The sequence below is a fragment of the Pangasianodon hypophthalmus genome, chromosome 7 (genome assembly GCF_027358585.1).
Source record: "Pangasianodon hypophthalmus isolate fPanHyp1 chromosome 7, fPanHyp1.pri, whole genome shotgun sequence".
Classification (NCBI taxonomy): domain Eukaryota; kingdom Metazoa; phylum Chordata; class Actinopteri; order Siluriformes; family Pangasiidae; genus Pangasianodon; species Pangasianodon hypophthalmus.
Genome location: NC_069716.1, coordinates 1634302 through 1645914, shown reverse-complemented (window position 1 = coordinate 1645914; position 11613 = coordinate 1634302). Strand labels below are relative to the sequence as shown.

Genomic DNA, 11613 nt, shown 5'->3' with positions numbered 1-11613 from the left:
TGGACTCATGCTGACTCATAACAAATTCTTTATGACTCAATCCCTTGTTTAATGTGCTTCTCAGCTTAACAACTTCATATTCACGGTCAGCCAAGATGAAGAAACAAGAACTGGGCATGTATTAGTAATTAATTAACACATGAACTAGATTAGACAGATGTTTTGTAAAAGGAGCACAAGAGCAGCAGCCTACATAAACCTGAGCATGTGGAGTGTACAGCCTCAGGAACGCAAACCTATCTATCTATCTATCTATCTATCTATCTATCCATCCTTTTTTCTCTATGCCAAATTAACTGTAAATTTGCTTCGGGGGAAAATATAATGCAGATCTTATTATCTGGGTTGTTTCTTGATAAATGTAGTAGAAGCGGCCCATTAAATCCTCCAAGCCACTAGGGGGCCTCGCAAGTTTCTTATTTTTCACCTTTTGAGAAATCCTTGTGTGAAATAAAATCAGTCTAAATTCCTGTTTACACACCATCTGCTTTTTAGATTTTTACGATGCTATATGATTATTCCAAATAGCATTATACTCCATTTGAAATACGCATGTGTGTGCTCAAGATGGCCGCCACACATATCCTGGGTTTGTTTGACGCACTGGTCAGTGGGAGGTTTTCCAATCTTCAAGTAGGACAAATCCACTGGAACGTCCTTCAGTCTCTTAATTCCCACTCTGAAAGTCAGATGTTCTCAGGAGCTCCGATATTTATAAGGTAAATTCTTTGGATGTTGCTTTGCCAAGAAATAGTATCATGTTTTAAGACTTTAAGCAGACTTAGAAGTTTCTGTTTAAGTTCAAATGTTCTTTAAGATCACTAAACACTTCAAACTATTTAAATTAACATTGTTTTGTACATGATTTTTTTTAAGCAAACTGTAATTTTGAATATTTTTGGTGCCATTAACATCCAAATCCACATTTAAAGTAAACAAACTCCTAACTAACTAATCCAATGAAACCAAACCCAGTTTCAGACTGTGTGAGTACAGCAGCGTTTTAAGCTTATTACTTGTCGCATTGTACGAAATCCCAGTAAAATCTGGGTTGAATTCTATAACAGACTGTGTGATAACGTGTGTCAGATTATATGATGAAGATCCTCTAACTATAGACCTACGATTAAAGAAAATTACCACGTTCTGCTTACGTCATCAATCAGTTTTTGCAATTGCAGAAAACAGGCACGTGTAAACACAAACGTTCTTCATGGTGAATCTTAGCATGTTTTGTTTGCATTACCATTAGCATATTGTTAGCTGTCTTGTGAGTTTGCTGTCATCCTGTACCGTCTTCCTATTGGTGGATTTTAGATCAGCATTGTAGCCGCGCTTACACTCTGAGATTTTAATCATAAATTTCACTGACACTGACAGAGCAATGAACTTTAACAGCAGTATTTGGTCGCAATGGCACTAAATCATTAAATTTATACGTTCTAAACCTCCGATCTCAACTCGACCAAAGAATTCTTTTATGATGTTTGATGTCTATGTGTGACAGTAAAACCTGGAAGCCCATTGTACAGTGTAAAACCGATTTGAGAGTGTGTTTATATCACTGTAGAAGCCAGTTGAGATGTTCAGTTTTCAGTTCCGTAATCAATGACTGCAGGTTACATCCACATTAATCCGGATTAATTTGAAAACACATGTTTTTCTCCATGTTTTGGTCTTCCATCTACATTGAGATGGCGTTTTTCTCCAGTTCAAAAAAAACAGAGCTTTTCGAATAAAATTTGGATAAATTGTCCACAATTTAGTGTGGACTGAGAAAACGGAGATATTCAAAAACAATAATGTATTTTTAGTCATGTGACACAGGCATGTGACCCTTTCAACTCAAAAGAAACAACTTTATAGTACATTTACATCATAGTCTTAGGTTACTCACAGCAACAACTTCACCTCGTTTTCAGATGTTTCAATGTGGACAAGTAATTTTTGGAAAATGTTTGAACAGGCCAGTGTAGACAGAGAGAGAAAATGCAGTTTTCAGATCTATCCAGATTAATGTGGACGTAGAATACTGTAGGACACATTAGAAGATTCACCAAAGCTTGACATATTCAGTGTGATATAAAACACTATCTCAAAATCTTTATTTCACTTTCTTTCGTTCTTCCCAACTACTTCTTCTGTTTTGAATATTGATCCGCATGTCACGCCTGATAAGAGCGCCATTCCCGTGAAGATAACAGCGCTTTTTCTTGGCACGCTGCATGCATTTACTATACTTTCTCTCATTTTCTCTCAACTGACAAGTCACAGTAATTGTAGCTAACACTTTAAGACTCTTCTCGAAACATTAATTATGACCATCCGGAGAAAACCAGGCCGCTTTGTGATTTGTTTGTCACTTAGTGTTAACCAGCAAGTGCTAAAACATTTCCCTCTCAATAGTTCACTTTCTTTCAGTCTGAAAGGAGGGTTGTGGGTTGTGAGAGCTGAGACAGGCTTTTCTTTTAGTGCGGCAGTGAATATGTCACAAAATCATGAATGAATAACACACTGCTCATAAATGCCGGCAATCTCTGTGACGTCTAACCACCGAGCTGTCGACCTCTAAAATAACTCCAGTATCAATGGGAAAGTGGCTCGGGAGGACATGAAGCAGCATGCATTATATACTTTTATATATATATATATATATATATATATATATATATATATACTGTCAGAGTTATAAAAATTAATATATATGCTTGATTTCTATAACTTTGACAGTAGTGGTTCACATTAATGCGCTCATTCCAATATATTATCGTTTCTATAGTAACGGCTCATTCACAGGGGCTTTTACGGTGAACGCTGATTGAACGCGTAAACTGTTTTTATTTTATTTTCTTTTTTAAATCACGTGTTGTTGTAGATGTGCTGAGTTCTAAGATGATTTGTTAGTCATATTTATAAATGGTTCACTTCTAGAACAAGTTCCATCCTAACAAGGTTTCTTCTTAACATGATTTTTCACAGAACTTGTGTGTAATGTATTCGGAAGTGCTTTTCCAGGAACGGGCATGAGCTGAAAAGCTAATGGATGTTGTTTTAGCACAAAATCGAACACTTCTAGAAATTTCCTATATATTTGCATATATATATTTTACTTTTGTTTTACTTTCTTCATCCTAGAGCATCAAATCCAAGCATATGCCTGAGGAATTGATGATTAACCCTCTTCTTTTCTTGGACATTTCTTGGATTTGGACTTCATCACAGACCTTTACTTCTTGAGTTCCAGACTTGAGACAAAAACGGCAAAACCGCTGCAATATCTGAGGACGAGGAACTAACCGTTGACTAATCACAGCAGCTGCTGATTCTTATCCTCATCTGCATCTATCTCAAACGCTAATTGGATTGATTACTGACAGGCAAATCGCAGAGGCACAGCTTGACTAATGACTTCCTGTCTCTGCTTTTCCATCTCCATCCAAGTGGGATCTGCAGGGAGACTTTGTTGTATCGGCCTGTGGCTCTCTCCTCTGTGTTATTGCACAGCGCACAATGCAATCTAATCTGCAGCTGCGGGCATGCTAACCTGCCTACTAAATAATAAACAACGCCGGACCGTTCCGCCCATAATCCAGGTATTGCTTTCTGCATTTATTGCTCTATGTGTTCATTATCTGCCTGCTCCTCAGGCTGTGAATTATTATTGTTTTCTGCTTGACTTTGTGTTTTTTCTGCCTTCCCACTCTCTCCATGTGCTCTGATGTTTAATCTAAACTTAATACTAGTTCAGGAAAAGTTCTACCTTGTGTATACAAAATATTCTATGTGTATGTGTGCGTGCAATATTGCAGATTCACATAATTGAATATAAAAACAACCCAAACGAGAGGTAAGAGTTTTGCAGTCATTTATTAAATTCCTACTTCATATTCATTTCAATAGGTCATTCCTGTGTAAACATGTAAACAGGTATTTATTGAAAAAGATTTTTATTCTCTGCACTTTTGCCCAATCACAAAAAAAAAAACACTGAAAACTTTGCAATAAATCTTTCCATAGTGCAGAAATTTTAACTTCCGTTTCACAGTGTTCATGTAGACAGGAAAGACTACATTGTAGTGTGTGACGTCTTATTACGCAGCTCGTAACGTTATTCTTGAAGCTTTTGACGTTACAGTTTATGACACACTATCACCACCTACTGGGCTCATGTGAGCATTTTCACATCGTTTTCACGTTTTCGTGTGGACGGAAATATCTTTGAGCTAAGTTTTAAAACTAAGGAGTAAAAACTACATTTACAAAAATACTCGTATACGCATGGGCAGGGCCTGAGACTCAATTTGCGTCTTTTTCAACGTCCAGTATGATTAAACGATGCTTATTTTACCCCAAAAACAAAACCAGAACATTTGAAATTGTAGAACTTTTGGCCATGTTGATGTTTTTCCACATTTCAACTTCTCTACTTCACTATGCATCTCTTAGCATTGAGACGTTTGACGTAGCAGTTTCTGCCATACTAGCGCCACCCACTGGGACACAGTACACATGACTCATTTTTGCATTTCATAGGAATGGAGAAATTTTTTAAAAAGTGCTGTTCTTATGGAAAGGATTTTTTTTTTTTTTTTACACCGAGGGTTAAAATTTGTGTTTTAAAATATATCTGTATACATGTTAACGAGGCCCGACACCCAATTTGCGTCTTTTATGATGTCTGCCGTGATTTAATTCTTTTCATTTTACTTCCCCAGCAAAACCAGCACTTCCTTTTGGATTACACTTCACACAAATCCCAGGTGTAGAGAAATAATGGCAGAATATCAGGAATGAGAAAGATATTAACACCATTTTTACACCCAGAGGAGTCTTTTTACTGCAGTATGCACATTGTAATTCGGCTATTACGTGCCTCGGTTTCAATCAAGCCATGACTCTCGGTGAAGATTGAATAAAGCTCTTCAGACATGTTCCATTGGACACAATCAAACTTCAGCTCGTAATAATGAGCCAGTTAGAGGATTTGGCTGGGCTCTCTGGTGACTGGGAGGGGAAAGTCGAGGTAAAGTGCTCAGCTGTTTTTCAAGTCTTGATGGATTTACGAGTCAGATATCGAGCTCAGAGCTCTGGTCTGTCCCTGCAGCCTTCACATGGAGAGCATGATGCTCAGATTCAGCTGTGAATCACCGAGAGGACAGCAACAAGACAGCAGGCATGAGTCACACTGAGGATCGGAGGAAATAAAGCAGAAAAACGACAAAGAATTTTCTGTGCTGAATTATCCTCGAATGTAGGGTTTGTGAGGACATTATTTCTGTTCTTTTCTCTTCTTTATGTTTCGGATGAAAAGTACACAGAAGGAGTGGATCAGTAGGAGTAACCTTCATGAAGTTCCATCTTGAGCTAATCTATTATACAAATCTGTCAGGAACGACCGCGGGGGTTTACACACTCATCCCAGAGTCTGTGTCATCTGAGTCACGACCGTCTGAGAACCTGCTCACAAAAACTCACTGAAACGTAGAGATGGCGAAAGAAAACTTTTGTGCAATAGAGTTTTATGTTCCTGTGTATATATACATATGGGTTGAATTCTCAGCTGGTCAGAAGGAGTTTGGCTCTTTCTACCTTCTACATTATTGCTTCTATAGTAACAGCTTATTCACAAAGGACTTGTGTAATTATAGATTTGGCGAATATATTTATTTAACATTTATGGAAGGAGTCTCCATTGTCAGTGCTTTGTAACAATTACAGACAAACATGCAATTTAACCTTACAAAAATTAAGATTTTCTTGATTCTGTGCAAATTAGGTATGACGCAGTAAAGCTCAAATGATTCCTCGGACCAGTCCTATGGTGTGTGTGGTCCAACGTTTCTTTAGTTTCCTGCTCACAACTTTAGCTCCTACATGCAATTAGTTCCCGTTTACTGTTCGATGGGCAAAAATGGAAGAAAAACTTGGATATAACCATGGACAGGCCACGCCCACAAGCAAAAACAGTATCATTCTAGGGTTACACACCCGCAAGAGACAAACTACAAGCAAGCAACGTGTCACTTCCTAGTAAGAACATTGGGTAATTTTTTTTTTTTTTTTAATAAAACTTCTTCAGGACAGAGAAGTTAACACTTATAAAACTTTATAAAACTTTGGGACAGAGAAGTTTACACTTCGCAGTTTCTCGAAAAGTATTTTGTTTATGTTTTGTCAGGTTTTTTTTTTCCTTTTTAACTTCAAGAGAGAGAAAAAATAGAGGCTGACAAGGAAACGACTGTTTATAGCTATTAGGAGCTACCTTTCCACTATAAACTGTGGAGACTATAAACTGATAAAAAAGTATGTTGTTCTTTAATAAATAAGCAAATTGTAATAGTTAGCAAACTGCTGTTGTATAAGAAAACATACCACACCGTCACTCATTATAGGTTCTGAAAGGGGACAGGAATCTTATTTATTCCAGGTTTTAGGAACATTTAACTAAGTGCGTGTGCATGTTAGTGCACCCCAGTCTGTACATCACTATATAGTAACAGGCTGTGAAACTTCACACTGTCCATCTCTTTGAGCTGTTAATGGCCCAATTATCATGGCTCTGGAGCAGATCAATGAAGGTCCACCGTCTCCATCTGCCAACACAGTGGGAGGTGGAGAAGGTGCCACAGGATGCTCTGAAATGCTTTTGAAGGTGTGGAGGATCCCTGCTAGTTTTGCCGGAGTGGCATGTAGAACTAAAACCTGTCCACGCCGGTTCTATTTGTCCATTCTCAGGAGGATAGAGCATGTTTATTAGCTAGAACGTCAATCGGCGTGGGCGCACTCCATTAGCAGAGCGGTAGGGGTGCCAAAGGGAAAGTATAAGTTTTCTAATTTGTGTTTAAAAAAAAAATCCAGTTGGTTTCAAGGAAGTATACAAGACGAAAAACTCGTTTTCATCAAAGCCATGCATATCCACAGAATCTACGTTTTGATGCTAATCACCTGCCGTGACATTTCCTTATTTAAGTAATTTGGGAAATAAATTTGGTGCGATGCTGTAAAACTGCAAATCCAAATCATCACCTCAGATGAGTCCTCGAAGCAGTCCTATGGTCCAGCGTTTATTTAGTTCCCCATGCATAACTTTAGTTCCTACCTGCAGTTAATTCCAGCAAAAATAGAACAAAAAACATGTATAGAGACGTTACGAAGAAAAATAAACCTTGGAAGGAAGTAGCAGAGAGCGTTGGTGCCTCTGGCGAGTGTGTGTAGCTAGTACAGTTAGCCTGCTTTGTTAATATAATCTGAGAATAAAGTCAGCACAAAGCCTAGCATGTAACATGTAAATCAAATTTGAATACATTTTAAAGAAAAGTGGTGTGTATAAATCATATAGTAAGCTGTAGGCTATACATTTTTCTCTCTGGACATAAAAAATACTGGACAGGCCACACCCATTAGCAATGACAGTAACAATCGCTGCCCGCCCACAAGAGACAACCTACAAGTGAAACACATCACCTGATAGACTAAGTGTAGGGTTATGCTCGCGTAAATCTCATTTTTAGACTGTACAATTTTTCGATTTGCACATTATGCATTCTAAAATGGCTAATTTTAATTCACGACCAAAGACTTATTTTATGATGAAAATCCAGCCAAAAATCATACACTGTAAACCCGGACTAAGAATATCTCCTGTAAACTCTTTTATTATATATCTGCATGAATTTTTACAGTTTGTTGCTAAGATATTGACTGACACATATTTAGATCCTACAACAACACAAAAACAGGTTTGCCACTAACCATCTATCCTGATACTGATGTAAATAAAATTCTAAGTTTTCCCAGCAGTATCTCTTTCTTATGTTCATTGTTCTCTGGCTAATCTGACTGTGATCGCTGAGTCACTGCCCCAAACTGAAGGATATAGACCTGAAGAAATAATTTGGCTCTGGAGAGAGATGTATAATAAAGTCTGCACTACGGGGAAGCAGCTATCCTATCCAGTGATGAGATGTGTCCAAACGGAACAGGATTAAAAGCAAGATATGGTGGACCGTTTCCTCACTCCACACACACACACACACACACACACACACACACACACAGAGAGAGAGAGAGAGAGACAGAGAGAGAGATACTTTCTCAGGAGAACTAATCCAAATTGAGTTGCACCTGTTGAGATGTTATCACACGCAGCTGATTGGAGTTGTGATCACATGCCAGGTCTATTTGGAAAGGAGATTAATACCGGACCGATTCGGGAAACACAAAGACGAGGAGTTTGAGGTTTAGATCTTGAAATCAGGTCACGGACATTTCTTCGATAAGGAGCAGATTAGAATCTCTGAAAGTCCAGACAAAAGGTATGAGAAAACAAAGCATCTAAAGTCACTTCTAAACCTGAGTCATTTTCACGTTTATTGTCCTGAGATTTTAACATGACGAACAATTCTGCAATTCTGCTACCTATCAGAAGTAAAAACAGTGCTGGACAGGCCACGCCCATAAGTGGCAACAGTAACAGTAGTGGGTGCTACACTCCCAGAAGAGACTACAATCGAAACGTGTAGCTTGTTAGTTGAAGTGCTAGTTTAAAGCCCTCTATGCTAGTATAGCACAGTGGTAGCTCAGTGGTTAAGGTGCTAGGCTGCTGATTAGTAGGTTGTGAGTTCAAGTCCCAGCTCTACCAGGTAAGACTCTTAACCTGTCAGTTGTGTCCTGTTGCTTTGGGTAAAAGCATCAGTCAAATTGAGGTATGTGTAAATCTATAAGCAGCAGTGATCTTTATTGGCAGAATCAGTAGATGAAACTTGAAAGCTTCATAACAATAACAATGGATCATTTCTGAGTCACAAGGTTACCAGCTTCAGTTTTCTCTTTCTTATTCTGTGCTGTATTTTTCCCGCAGCCTTTTATGTTTTTGCCTTTCCAGCCATGGAGTTAATTGCTGTTATGAGTTGCTCGCTTTCTTCCACATAAACACTGATTGCTGATTCTTTTTCTGCTGTTGTTGTCGCTCTTGTTCTTGTTGTTGCCTCCGCAGCGTTCTGCTGTCGCTTTGAAGGCTGAACATGAAGCATTCAGATTTTTGTGATAAATGACAATGATTGTTCTGCAGATTTTATGGCAGTAACCATTTATTAGGCTTGGCCTTCTGCAGCTGCTTTGATGAGCGAGCGGTAGAGGCTGTGAAGGAAATGCCCTTGTTTAATGGATTAAGAAAAAAAAATCACCTTCACATCTTTGTTAGAATTGACGTCTGGTTTTCTTTTTAATGAAAGATAGAAGCTCATGGGTAGGTAGATAGCCACATTTAGCAGAAGGGACCTCTGGCTTTGTTCAGGCACATGTCAGATTAATGGTGTGCCTGAACACACGGCGCTGCTGAGTTCTGGATTCCTATTGGTCAGAAGGTGTTGATTATTTTTTATTATTTTCTATAACCGCAGCTCTGACAGTAGCGCAGCTGCGAGTCACAGGTTTATATTAATGTGCTCGTTTTAATACTTTATCGTTTTTGTAGTAACATCTCATTCCCAGGGACTTGTACAGTGGATGGTCCGCTAATAATAAACAGATTAAAAACATGTATAATCATTGAAATGGTAACATGTTCTGTAATTTATGTATCATTTATGGAAGGAGTCTCCAGTGTCAGTGCTTTGTAACAGTCAGAGGTAAAGCTGTAGCTTTAGGTTTTCCAACATCTTCAGGACAGAGGAGTTTTTTGCGGTTTCTCGGTTTCTATATTTTTTGTCTCTCAAGAGAGAGGAAGAAGAGAGGCGTGTGAGGGAACGACTGTTTATAGCTGCTATAACATAAGTGAGAACTTGTTTCGTGGATGTTCTGCAACATTAAATAAACTCTAAAGGGATAGAAAGTATGACTTTTTTTGATAAATAAAAAATGTAATCATTGGCAAATTGCATTAGAATAAAACACTTCAGGACATGCTGTTAAAGGGAAATAATCAACAATGGGGTGGTAAAAGTAACTCCACTTCATCACACCGCCCTGTTGTTGATAGTTTTCCTGTAACAGCATGACACACACTGTACGTCTATGTGTGGATGAGTCCTCAGTAACTCACTGTCCTCACTGTCCTGCAGAAATTCGTATCAAGTAAGCCATGTTTTTGATATTCACCTTTATTTCAACCTTCCTTTAATTTCATGTCCTTTCATATCTAATATGATTGACTCACAAAGAGGGGATGCAGATGGATTTCTGAATGAAGGCACACAAACGTGACCACATCTCAGCGGGATGTTGATTCTAAGTGCTTTGAATTCCAGGTAGCACGGGCCACTAAAAGTGAAGTGAATCTGGATTAGCGCTTCATCCTCAAAGTCAAAACTGAAGTGCGCTGCGAGCCGACCGAGCGCTTGATTAGGAGAGCTGACAGACCCGAGGGAGGCCGTCCTCTCCCGCTGAACCCTCTGATGTGTCATCACCGATTAATCTTCAAAACGTTTAAGAGCCAGCCCCGTTTTCATCGAGCAAGCTCTGCTGGCTTTTACCTCGTGTCACACACCTTACCGGGTCTCCGAAGAACCACTCGGTGATTATGATGCAGCCTGCAGCGTGACGGGAGACGACGTGGCCGGAGTTCTGTTAAACATGGAGCTCTCGCTCTGAATTCAAACTGCGACATTGCTGATGCCTGACTGACAATCAGAACTGCTGTGGGGCCATGGGAGTAAGACACACACACACACACACACACACACACACACTCAATAAGTGACCGGCTAACATCGGAGTTCCTATCTTCAGTAACTGAACATAGAGGTGATTTGGAGTGTCATACTTTTTATCTGTTTATAGTTACAGTTAATGTTCTTGAAACAGGTTAGTTCCTGTTCTCACTTACGTTACAGCAGCTGTAAACAATCGTTCCCTCACCAGTGTCTCTTTTTTCTCTCTCTTGAAGTTAATTCGACAAAAAGAACCCACAAAATGTGAACGTGTCTGTCCTGAAGATGTCCTAAACAGCTTTACCTCTGATTGTTACTAAGCACTGACACTTCACACAATGTTTACACACGATTTTAAAGCTGTTACTATAGAATCAATAATGAATTAGAACAAGTGTATTAATATAAACCTGTGATTTGAGTTACAGACAATATTACTGTCAGAGCTGCTGTTATGGAAAATTAATCAACAGTTCAGACTGAATTCAACAGCACTGTGGTGTAATGTTATTACAAAAACCCTCTGATTTATACTCGCTGATCCCTAATGAGGAAAAAATTAGGTTTTCATCCAATCAGACTTACATAAAATTGCAAATATCAGATTCTTAACCTCTTGTGATCCTGTTCCATTTCCAAACCCTGAGGCTTATTATCCAGTAAATACATGAAAAGAATGTGAAATGATTAAGCGATTATTCTGATGTACGTGTGAAGAAGGGGAGTGTTGAACCATTAACAGATTTTTGAGTTTAAAGAATTTGATCTCATGAAAATATGTACAAATTTGAATGATCAAGAGCAACGCGTTTGCTGTAATAATGCTGCCAGATTTTTATTTATTTTTTGAGAGAGAGAGAGAGAGAGAGAGAGAGAGAGAGCAGAACACACAGCAGTCTCAGTCTGGCACTGCTCACCAGTCTAATCAGAGTCAACCAAATTACTGAGCAGATGAGAAGAGCGT

At 38.7% G+C, this 11613-nt stretch overlaps 1 long non-coding RNA gene across 1 annotated transcript; it reads left to right on the top strand.

Moving 5' to 3' along the window:
- The first annotated feature begins 333 nt into the window (after window positions 1-333).
- Window positions 334-6621, top strand: LOC117597719 (uncharacterized). Its single transcript, XR_004578464.2, has 3 exons — window positions 334-719; window positions 3136-3593; window positions 4716-6621. It is a non-coding gene; the product is annotated as an uncharacterized LOC117597719 (long non-coding RNA).
- The last annotated feature ends 4992 nt before the right edge of the window (window positions 6622-11613 follow it).